A 12,864-nucleotide genomic window follows, 5' to 3' on the forward strand; every position below is an offset into this window, starting at 1 on the left:
ACTGACTTCAATAAGAGCATAATCAGATCCTTTTATCACCTTTATGTCATTCAGTACACATATATCCAGAACATCCAGGTTGTGCCAATAAAAGTAAAATATGCTAATATTTCCAAAGCCAATTAAATCACTGTAAGGCTTAACATCTGCTGGGAGTTGGAAGACAACTGTGAGCATATTTTACATATTTTTAAAGTTATTTTCCTTGTTTTTTGTTCCAACCACATCATATCCATTGTTGGGTCTCTGCATCAGTTCCCAGTCTTCTTTTGCATCACCTTCAAACTTCTTCCCCTCAACCATAAGGCTCTCAATAAATCTTCCCATGGCTATATCTTGTCTCATATCACTTCCCTGCTCATGACTTACTATCTGTAATTTCCCCCTCTCCCACACAAGTAGCTCTGCACCTCCTGTGCAGTCTCCACTGGGACTGGAATATCATGCCTGATACCCGTTTTCCATACTACTTTATTGTGCACCTTATAATTTCTCCACAAGACTCTCTTCTTTTGGCACCCTTTCTTTGCTACCATCTCACTTGGCTTGCACCATCCACCAAGTCAAATATGTCTATTCATTTATTTTCAAATATGAGAAGTGAAGCTAACAAAATAGATTCACGACACTAAGCACATCTGACCTTACACTGTCACGCTCATAATCATTTTCCACTTTTCCACTCCGCAATTTGTTATCCCTTACTGTGTAAAATCTCATCTCAGAAGCAGAAACCTCTCAGTTTATGTGTTTGTAAGGGGCTCTATCTACTTACAGTGCTGTAGAAATAATAACAATAATAATACTTTTACACAGATATGACTGCATGATGCAGTTAATCACATAGAGAAACCAAAATTCTCTGCACTGAATACTTTCTTCCCTCTATACAATTTGTTGTTAATTCATTAGGATTGTCAGTCCTACTGAATGGTATTAATGGAATGCCAGCACGTCTATGCCATAAGTCATGGAATTCCTTGCTGTTCCCTCCTACCCACTCAAGATTGTACTTAGTAAAACTACGATATGTCCGTTCTTAGAGAGGAAATTACAACATTCAAGTGCCGTAATGTGCAATGAAGAGGAAGAACAATTGTAAAACTAGGCGGTAGTGTCAGCTACCTGTAAAGTCATGCAAGCTCATACCAAGCTAGGGCAAGTTATTAAGATGCTGCTTTGTGACTAGGCAAATTTATAGCTGCATATAGTACTCATAGTTCAAGAGCATTCAGTGTTTTGAGAATTGTATCATGTATTTTCGGTTCACCTAATGCAATCAGAGACCACAGATTTTGGGTGGAAGGATAATCAACATAAGACCCTTGGAAAAGCAAAGTGTATATGGTAATTAACAACATTAATTGTATGACTGACTCCCTCTGTAAATCAGTTTGTGATACCACATATAAAAGGATATTATATTAGATTGGATTGTAATAAGTATATTGCGCATTTTCAGTGCAGCCATGACTGTAAAAATAATTAATTTAAATGAAAGTCAGTGATGCATCTTTTTTAAAATATTCATTTGTGTATGGAGATAGAAGGATCGATCTTGATCTCATTGAAGTCAATGGGAGTTTTGTCCTTAACTTAGAGAATGAGAACCATAATAGTGAACTTAATGCAATAAAGTTTTAATAACAAGTTTCAAATTCATTTGGTCAAAGTAATACTCAGTGCTGCATTTTATACTGAATTAAGAAGTAAAGTTAGTTGAATAATACACACAGATGACTCATTCAGTGACATCTTATTTTTATGTACAATATCAAACTGTTTGACTTTCTGAGTTGTGGTTAGAACTAGGAGAATAATAATTAAAATTATTCACAGATATCTTGTTTGGAAAATGTTGTGAAATTCTTAAGTATCCGAGAAATATTTTTCATAAATACATGCTAATTTCACAACATTTGCCAAATGCAATCTTTGTGAATAATTTTAATAATTTTCCCCATCTAACCACACATCAGAAAATCAAATCGTTTACTGTAGTATTTTCTCCAGTGTGAAAAGAAAAAAGTTTTCAGATCACTAAACTTTACTTAGTAATTTGAAACATATTAGTAATGATAGCGTGTGTTAAAAAACAGGAAAGACCAGGGCCGGCTCCAGGCACCAGATTATCAAGCAGGTGCATGGGGCAGCAACTCGGGAGTGGGGCGGCACTTTCAGGGATTTGGCGGAGGGTCCCTCACTCCCGCTCGGACTGAAGGACCTCCCGCTGAATTGCTGCAGATCACGATCGCGGCGTTTTTTTTGTTGTTGTTGGCTGCTTGGGGCGGCAAAACCCCTGGAGCTGGCCCTGGGAAAGACTAGATCCTCATGCCCAAGAATGGACTTAAATATCATCATAGTAATTGATTAAAGATATTTATTATGTACTGAAGTGTTATTTAGGTGTGTGCCTGGAGTTGGAATGCCAGTGAGGAACTTCAGCATGAGCAATCATGGTAGTAGGTGCTATGCCTTGTAGTAAGCATTTGTCGTAATGGGATCTTATGTTACATAACATGTATCTGTTTGGCATTTGTTAATATGTGGTGGACCAAGCTAAAGAAAGGAAAGTACATTGGTGAGTGTGGAAATCCATTATGGGCACAGAAACTCTTTGCTTTGTTGTCCTACATATTAATTAATTGTCAGATATCTGTCTGCCTCGTCAACATATAGTAGTCAAATTTCCCTTCGATAAAATACTTTATAGTGGTTTTCTCTTTACTGCATCTCTACTGTACCATTAAGAAAACTCCCCTTTTCACTGAAGTATCATTAAAATATCTATTTATCTTTTTAAATAGAAAGTGGTGAAAAAACTACCGGAAATAATCACATTATGCTAAATAGGGCTTAAAATTAGAAATAAATCAGCCCTGTTTAACACAGATTTCCCATAAAGAAGTCCTAAAAACTAAAATTTAATTAGGTATTGGCTTGTTTTAAGAAAGTTGCATGCATTGTAGAAGTTACCCACCATGTGATGTAACTGTTATTGTAAAATATAGATATTAGCCTGAACTGCACACTTTGTTGGTACAGTGGAGCTACAATTGCCTAGGGTGTGGTTATCCCCTGTACATGCACATACCTTGCAGCCAGTTTTTCATATTTTCAACCACTGTTTTATTTGTTAGACCATGAAATACCATTTGTGTGTCCGAGTCTGTAATCCCCCTCCAGAGGCCGACTTCATGTTGAAAAGTGCGTAGCCAATGCTGTTTTCTAAGAAAACACAGTGGACTTGTGGGGAAATGGTCTGACGATCCCTGGGCCTGATTATCCACTCTTTTACAATGTTTTTATGCCAGTGCAATAAAATGGACAATCAGGCCCTTTGCATTTAAACTTACAATTGTATTTCTCTCATTAGATCCTTGCCAAAGACAATAGGTTGCAAGATAAAATATACACTGCTGAAGATAAAACACTCCAAATCAGTGTAAAATATTCCAGTTTGTAGGAAATGGTTTATGGAAAACTTTGAATTTTCAAGCCCCTTGACAGCATACTTGTTAATATTAAAAAGTTGGTGAAGTCATTAAGATCACCGACTATATCTCTGCCCTTTGAAGAAATCGACAAAGTGGTAAATATACTGTACATGCCTGAAGTGGCGCATAAAGTGGAATCTGTTAATTATTGTTGATGTACTACACAACTAACACAAAATATTCATTTTAGTTAAGAAATATGGTGCTACAACTTGAACATTGGACTCTGTTGTTACTGTGCTTTCAATACCTTTCCCCTGACTTCTTAGACTTGCAAAATTCTATGGGTGTTAACACTGTATATGTATGTTATTTTTTAACATTCAGGCCACACACACACACACACACACACACACACACACACACACACACACACACACAGTTCAGTAAAAGCAAAATAAATATTGTCTTCTACTCACTAATCACTGTCTATTTTAGTTCTCCAATGCTTAACTTGTAGAATAACACTAGGTACAAAAAATACCATTGTTTTGATCTTTATCGAATGTTACACAAAAGAGCAATGTAAAAAGTCCACTGCAATACACTCATCAGCTTTAGGGTCATAGGGGGTAACATACCAACACAACTGAATCATTTGAAGCAGCTTCTATTAGCAAATCTGTTTATCCACTAGACATAGGGGTGGTGTTGTTTTTTTGGTACAAAGCAATGTAAATAGGATAATGGGATGTGAAGGACAAATTATAAAGTACATGAGCTTTAAGTGTTCTAGGTTTTGCTGCTAGACAACACACAAAGCTGCCGATACTGTTGATTTTTCTGGCATACAAAAAACCCATATATCTCTAATCAAATGCAAACATTATTCTGAAATTAGTATAGTATATGTTTATTACAAATAAAAGGGTATGATCCTGCATTCTGTATGTCTTGAACAATCCCAGACTCAGTTCAGTTGGAGTTGTAAGTGTGCAGAGAAACCAGAATCAGGCCTAAATTTTATAGTAGATAAATTACATAATCTTTTAGAAGCAGCAAAGAATCCTGTGGCACCTTATAGACTAACAGACGTTTTGCAGCATGAGCTTTCGTGGGTGAATACCCACTTCTTCGGATGCAAGAGAATCTTTTAGATTGTCATTTCTCTCTCTTAAATAACAACACTTTTCTACAGTAGCTCCACTTAACTGACTAGAAACAAACATTTGTGCTAGCTAATTATGTTCTAAAATTGTTCTCCTCCAACTGCAATGCTGTCTCTATACCCCTCTCTCAGTGGCTATTGTTCGGAGCCAAGGATTCTGTATGTTATACTGAGATGTATGCTATGCTTTGAATGGTACATTTTCAGGTGCCTTGCATGGCAGTCTGACATGGGCAAAGGCAATGAACAGTAATGGGACTTGTGGGTCTAATCTGCTGCACATGGTGCCAAATATCTACTCCAGTAAAAGTCATTTTTTGAGGGACCCACAGCATATTAGTTTTACACAACAAGTATACTCCATAAAGAACAATGTTACGAAAGCATGTGTTGATTGCTTTTCCAGAGATTTGGAGTTGGTAAATGGACATTAATATTTTAATACTTATTGTACTTTTTGAGTAAAGCAACAAAGTATACATCCATATATCTGTATGTTATGGCTATTCTTACAAACTCTCCAGCATATTGACATTTTGTTGAGATTGATAAGACATCAAATAGCAATAATGTGTACAATTCTTAATCTCACCTACTCTGTTGTTTCAAATCTCTTTGATTTTTAAATTAAGACAAAATGTTGTAATTTCTAACATTTTAATTGATTGCCTGTTTAAAAACATTTCACGCTGTAATCTAAGACACTTATAGTAAGAAAAGAGCAAATGGAAATATTAGACATAATACCATCTGCCACTAGTTACTAATATTGAGTCAAGAGCCATTACTTGAAGTATTTTCTTTTAATAATAATTTTATATAATTATTAATAGAAAATACTTCAAGCACTATATATAAAATATTTTACACAGAAAAAGCATTTGAAGACTAACTTTGAATTACTGTATAAAGCACAAAAACATCAGGTAAATTTAAAGGGCAAACTCTGCTCTCTTCAATAAGGTGAGCACACTTTGGCCCTAAATTCATTTTTGTAAGAAAACATGATTTTATTTGAAAATCTAGTAAAAGCAAACTTCCAGGAAAGCCTTTCAAAAGAGATACTAGATTCCCGTATTTTTAATGCCCTTATTTGGTCTGATTATGAATCTTGCACTTTGTTCCTCATTGCAAATTCCCTTTCTTCCTCTTCATTCTGGTGCTCTGTCTCATTCAAAAATCATGTTGGGGAGGGGGGAAGCAAAATATTTTTCCTAAACAATTAAGGTCTCTCTCAGCTTTTCTCAGCAAAGGTCACTGATTTTTCAGTCTGTGTCCTGCATATCATATGTCAAAGATTATTGACATGTTTTTAAATTTCAAAGATACTTGCATCTGCATTAAGCATTTTAGTACTTCACAAATAAATTTTAATACTAATTACAATCTTAAATTTTGTACACCTTCACACAAAGCTGTCAGTTTTATTTAACCATTGCTATAAACTTAAATATTGGTAGCCCATATAATATGGCATAACATTTCTTTGAGGGCTAAAGCACTATAAACATTCCACTTTGTATGTGTACTATTATGCTTTTCTTCTTGGAACATGCATCTTATCAAATTCAAAATGTACCATACTCAGATAATCAAGAGTCCAAGGCCTTACCTTTACAACCAAAGCTTGATTTCCCAGATCTGCTAAACTTCACTTCCACAGCACACTCTGCTCTCAGGTCTGTGATCAACACTACAGTCACAGCACCAGGCATGACCTCTATATATACACAAAGCAGTAACAGCAACAAGTGAATACTTAGATTCTTACTTTAATCCCACATTTATCAAGTGATATTACTCATAGAAAGAGATCCTTCAAGCAAACACTTAATCTGCGTTGAATTGGGAGGGATCTTGATGATACACTTGGGAGAAAAAGCAGCTTATTATACAACAGAGCAGATGAAAATACCCACAGCTATTGCACGTACCACTCATTCTGTTAACCATGTAATATACATTGTCATTTTGACGTGTAGACCATTTCTCTTCCTCCATCACCTCCACGTCAATCCAATTCACTCATTCTTGCCTATGATGAAATGGAAAAAAAGGAAACACGGAAAGATTGTTATCCTAGATCTGCATTTGTGGGACATTTTAAAGCCAGTTAGATTAACCATTGGGAAGATGTTAGCCTTGATAAGAGAAGCCCCACTGGCTTTCTGTCTCCCGTAGACAATGAAATCACATAGTTGTGTCTGTGCCTCTCTGTTTGGATTGTTCTATTTTAACACAACAGATTGAGGGCTGCCTTCTCTTCCTAATTAACTCAAGTTAAACTAATGAGAGAGAGGGGGGTGGGGGGAAGCTAGGAAGAGAAGAGAGATCATGAGTTGGAAGGAATTTAAAGGGGACGGAGAAAGGGGAAAAAAAGATTGATACAGTTAGGCTGCATTCTTGGGGGTGGGATGTTTGCATGGTTTCCAAGAAAAGACAATGACATTCTGTAAAATTACTAAATAAATATATCAAATCCAATGTTGTGTTAGATTCCTGCTTCTTGTTAGGAAGTATTTCAGCACCCACAGGGGAACAGCTCAGATTCCAAAATCTGGATATTGCTATCCCATCAGCAGCTGTTCCTACCTTGCACCCACCTCTAAAAAATACATGATTTATTGCCGCAGTTATTTTTGCCAACCAAAATATTACTTATAGTTGCTAAATGTTCATGGAAGGAAGTGGTATCTGACCGTTTTTTTATTTTTTTTTAAACTTCTTCTAAACTGCCAGCAAAATGACAGGTTTTGTATTATTCTAACCAAAAATTAAATGCACCTTTCCTTATGATACCAGTTAAAAATATACAACATAACAAAAAGTCAGGATGGAAGGATCTAATTGCAGTGCTCACACACAATGCTTTTTAAGATGTAAGTGGTCATAATTTGCGGCTTACAAGAGCGTGTGTGTACGTGTATGTGTACGCACACATTTGTGGAAAAGAAAGAAATCTTAATCTTCAACTTTCATTACTATAATTACATCTCTATGCATTGATAGTTTTATATAGATATAAAACAGTTATATGAAAGCATATATTTTTGATGGCACTTCTTTGGAAGACTTCCTAGGTCTAGGCATGAATTTAAGCTTCTGGTGATCTTAAACATAAACACAGTAGCCCTGATTCTAATCTCAGTTATACCAGTTCTACACTGTTGTTACTTCATTGACTAGAAGGACTACTCCTGATTTATACTGGTGTGAGACAAGAATCAGGACCAATATGTGTATGTGTACATGTGTGTGCAGTGGGTGTTAACAGGAACATGTTCCGTGTCCAGCCTCTACTTCAGTGGAGGCATCAAATTAACTAACACACTTTTCTGGCTGGGCCTTCTGGTATCTCCGTTCTCTTCTGTCCAGTGCCAGAAATGCAAGCCTCATGGCAAGCAGAAGAGGAGCCAGTAAATGTTTCTACTGCAGTTGTAACACAGGCAATACCACATACCAGAGAGGAGAGCTTCCCCCTTAACATACACCACAGACAGACTGGTTAAAGGAGAAATCAGACAGAGTGAGATGTTCAGACTGGGAAAGCAGAGGCTGAGGAAAGACAGGGAGTGTCAAGCCAAGAAAGGGGGAATAAGAGTGCTGGGTGACAAGAGGGCCATGTCAAGCGTGGAAAGGGGAGGTAACGGTGCAGGAGGAAATGTCAGGCTACTAATGAGAGTGTGGTGAAGAAGGTTTCAGGCTGGAGAGGGTGAAGAAGGGCAGGTGAGAAGGGAGAGTTAAGCTGTAAAAGGGTGAGGTAAAGAGTAGTGTAAGGCTGAATAAGGGAAGAAGGGGAAGGGGATTCAAGGCACCAGGTCAAGCTCGGAAAGTGGGGGAAAATATTGCAAAGCAACCATTCAGAGGGACAGGAGAGGGGTCAAATCTGAGCCGTTGGAAAGGGGCTGGGTAAGCAGAGGGAGGAGTTTCAGTAGGAGGTGGAGTGTGGAGGGGTGAGTTGTCAGGACAGAAAAGGGGAGAAAGGGAGGGTAGATGAGGGAAGATTTGTCAGGATGGGTATGAGGCTGGGGCCCGGGGAAGACCAGATTTGGGGTTCCTCTGCTTTCAAGTCATTATCAACTTGAAAGTAGGAGTTCTTGTCCGAAGCTCTGTTGTCTATGTCTGTCTCTCTGCCATGGCTCTGATTGGGGTTAATAAAAGCACTGGCTGGTTTAGCAAAAGCCGAGGGGATGTGACAGGTAACTGAGAAGGAAATTGCCGTCTGCCTTTGGCTCACTGTGGTTATTTGTGTCTAACGAGGCCAGCTCGTCGCCAGCCTCTTTGCAGATGAAATGAAGCGATGGGCTGAAGCAGGGCAAAGGAGGCGCCGTGTCCTGACAGGCTGAGGTGTGACCTGATGAATCCTAACCATCCTGGACATCTTCAGAAGAGCAAGTGGAAAGACGGGAGGGGGCGGAGGGGTGCAAAACCAGAGACCAGACTTTGGGTAGGGGAGAAGGGGTTGGGGAAGGAAAAGGGAAAGTGAGATTATAGATCACCTCCTTTCAGATTTAATAGAAAGCACACTTACACCACAGCCACTGGCTCTGGGATCTGGAACTTCCCAAGAGGAAATATTTTGCTGAAGATACTGTAATCATTCTCCCTTCATGTAGTTAAAAATATCTCTGGATAGATGTCTCTCATCCAGGTACAATTTTCAACAGGTTTTTTTGCATGCAGTATTGTGAGGGAAAACAAAGGTTTTCTTTCTAAATGCACTCAATAAATCTGCCCCCAAAGACATGCCTGGGAGGACATACAGCTTGATTTTCAGCTCCTGTAAGTACACACTGGTGTGCATTTGTATATCTGAAACTATGTAGTTACTTTGCACATCCAGAGGTGTGTGCTGCTAATTAGTAAGTGCAAATACTCATTGCACACACATGGAAACATCTTTACATCTGAACATATCTGTAGTCATCAGCATTTGAGCATTCACAGAAACTGTGTGTGAGTTAAAATATACACAATTAATAAGGCTGCTCATCTGACACGGCAAAGAGATAGAACTAATAATTTTAGTTTAAAACATGAAAGTTGTTGGCACAGAATATTTTAATTATTATTATATTATTAAATTATTCTCCACTTGAAAAGTGCTAAATAACTGCCATTAATAATTTAAAAACAAATAAAGATAGTCTAGTTAGATCTGATAAAGCATGTTATACATTCTTAAATTACAGCTACATTAGAGATTTCCTATCATTGTTAAATAAACCTGTATAGCAAAAAAAAAAAAAAAAAAAAAGTGTGACAAACACTATGGTCCTGATTCTCCACTGCTATGTATCTTATGTGGTCATTTACATGTGTGGAAAAGGGGTGTAAAATGCTACCGTTCTGATTTGGTTTTACACTCATTTTACATTCACTTTTCACAGGTGTAAAAAACTAAACAAGTACAGGGCTGTGTATATTCAGGCCCCAGGATTTTTCTGTGAAAACTCCTAATTGTCACTGGTTTGGTACAGAAATCATGGCCAGGACAACTATACAGCTTTAGGGCCTGATCCAATGCTCACTAAAATCAATGAGAGTCAGTGGTCATTGGTTCAGCCCAGAATGAAACTAACCAAACTCTTTCACCACTTTCTTATACCAAGACATTTAGAACCCTGTGCAGCAATCATAGGACTGGTAGGGACCTCGAGAGGTCATCCTGCACTCATGGCAAGGCCTAAGTATTATCTAGACCATGTTATACCAACATTCTTATTCTCCATATATGCAAACATATTAAAAATACATTCTCAGTTACTGATAATTATCCAAGACACTCAGTGATTTTTAAGGCAAGACAGACACTGGCCTCCACATTTGCCAATGTAAATAACGGAGGTCTAGTTGAGGCAGGATTGTTGGCACTTTCATTGTTTTTCCCCTCACAAGGAAAAAGGTTTCAAAAATTGATCAGGCTAATTTGTACAGAAATGCGGGGGGATCAGGCCTGAGCCCTTTGGAAAAAACATCCTGTAATATTGTGACTTTATAGCCAGGAAATGACTCTTTTAAAATATGAGGGGAAAACGCACAAAATAAATTTTACAGTATTGTATTTGATAGTTCTGGACTATGAAAATGAACGAAAGTTAACTGTATGATCATTGGCTGGAGTTATTTCTCACCTCACAGTCTCATTGCCCAACAGAGGATTGTTCACGTCAATGTTTAAATCTAAATATGTTTGAAAAAATGGGTGGAAAATCTTTCCCTTTTGCTAGTGAACTATTATCAAAATAAATAGGAAGGAAAGGTGGGTGTGTGTGCACGTGCATGTGGATATGGTATGGGAGTGAGAGGGAGGCTAGATTTATGAACCAAAATCTATAACATTTTTTCAATGTTTTTCACAATGCATAATTTCTCACAATTTTACTGAGCAAACTGGCCTTCCTACTGGGACATAAAAAACATTACTTGAACGGATGTGTTCATGAAAAAAGGAAAACAAAATGGTGGACAAAAATGACTTTTGCCCCACCATGACTACATTAGCGTAATGTGAGACCATTCTGTGCAAAATGTCAGGAGAGCTCTAACATGCTCCTATGTTCTATGTATATAGGATATCCTTGCAGTGTAGCTTACACAGATACAATAATCAGATATGCAACTATTTCATTTAGAGCTACATTGTCCTCCTGTTTTATTTAGCTAAGTAGGGACGTTTGTTCCTCATCCACCCCCTTGCTTGACCTATCAAGACCTGAGTGCTGGTTGGAGCGCAGCCTCTACTCTTAGGATATTCTCCTCTGTGAGAGGTGCAAAAATGGGTGAGCTCTGGGCTATGACCCCTCCCCTTTCTTGCTGGCCAGCATAGCCATACATGGTAGCCTAGGCACAAAAGAGAGATTAAGAAGCTCCCAACCAAAAACTAAACCAAACAAAACAACACAAGAAATGAAAAATGTTATTTTTCCCCCAGATTTTCACTGAAAAACAGAAAACTAAGAACTTTTTGATTTTTTAAAAGTGATTTTTTTTCATCCAAACCCCAGAAACTTCAAAAATCATGCAAAAAGTTTACAATTTTTTTCATTTTTTTAAAACAGTGATTTTTTTTGACAAAAGGAAAACTGTAAATGGAAAAAAATATGACCACCTCCGTAAAATGCCTCCTGGGTTACTCTTGCATGGTGCAATTTATGTACAATCCAATGCTCGGGGCTGTGCCTCTAGTCATGATCTTGTGCTAATTTAGACAGAATGAAGGGCCTGAGTCTCCTTTAATGTCAAACAACTTAAATCAAAATAAGGAGCAACTGCATTCACATTATATGGAATTACGCCAGCATGAGAACCGAATCCAACGGTAGCCACTTAGCACAAATACATTTTGTTTAAAAGTTAAATACAATTTGCTTTGCTGTCACTTTCTCCATTTCTGTTAGCCTCCTATGACAAACAAATAAGTAGAGAACAGTTTGTTTTACTCAGCAAGTTCCCATGCATACTCCTGGCTAGGGTGATCAGATGTCCCGATTTTATAGGGATAGTTCCAATATTTGGGGCTTTTTCTTATGTAGACTCCTATTACCCCCCACACCTGTCCCGATTTTTCACACTTGCTGTCTGGTTACCCTACTCCTGGCATTTATTCACCTCTCTCCTGCAGAACAGGTGGAGTTTATAGGCTCTCAGACTGTAATTATCACTGTTCAAGCAAGAAGCCTGCTTCTTGAAAAGAAGTTAAGTGACAATGTCAAGCCATTAATACTCTTTCCCATGTATAAATTAGTCATATACTTATCAGACAGATCATAATTTAAGATGCAAGTTTTGCTTTCAAATGACATTTGACATTCTTTAACATTAAGCCTCTCAAGAAGCTATTATCTAAAAGACTAATCATAACAAAAAAACATTTCCATCTTGCAAGCCACTACTCTATACCCGAAGGCCCACGAATCTAGTGACTAGTCAGCCACCAGCTTTATACTGTGTTTCACCCCATTCTGCAGAATTATGAGTGAGTAACTCAGCTTTCATTTAAATAACATGTTATTATCCCTTTTGATTGTGCAACATCCTTAAAACTGTGAACCAAGTGTACCGGACGCAGTGATGACTGCCTGAGGCTACATCTGAGGCACTTTTCTCAGTATGTGAAAAACACCCCTCTGAGCAACATAATTTACACCGACAGAAGTGCCTCTGTGGACAGTGCTATGTCAGTGGGAGACGCTCTCCTGCCGACATACCTACTGATGCTTGTTGGGGGTGGTTTAATTATGTCAGTGGGAGAGCTCT

General features: G+C 37.9%; 1 long non-coding RNA gene across 1 annotated transcript in view; it reads right to left on the reverse strand.

Annotated features, from left to right (window-relative positions):
* Positions 1 to 6,222: 6,222 nt before the first annotated feature.
* Positions 6,223 to 12,864, reverse strand: part of LOC123373193 — a 56,673-nt gene continuing 50,031 nt past the window's right edge. Inside the window, exons 3-4 of the long non-coding RNA XR_006580606.1 lie at positions 6,540 to 6,640; positions 6,223 to 6,325 (exon numbers count right to left, since the gene is read on the reverse strand). This is a non-coding gene — a long non-coding RNA (uncharacterized LOC123373193). The remainder of the gene's footprint in view (positions 6,326 to 6,539; positions 6,641 to 12,864) is intronic.

Source organism: Mauremys mutica, chromosome 6 (assembly GCF_020497125.1).
Source record: "Mauremys mutica isolate MM-2020 ecotype Southern chromosome 6, ASM2049712v1, whole genome shotgun sequence".
Taxonomy (NCBI): Eukaryota; Metazoa; Chordata; order Testudines; family Geoemydidae; genus Mauremys; species Mauremys mutica.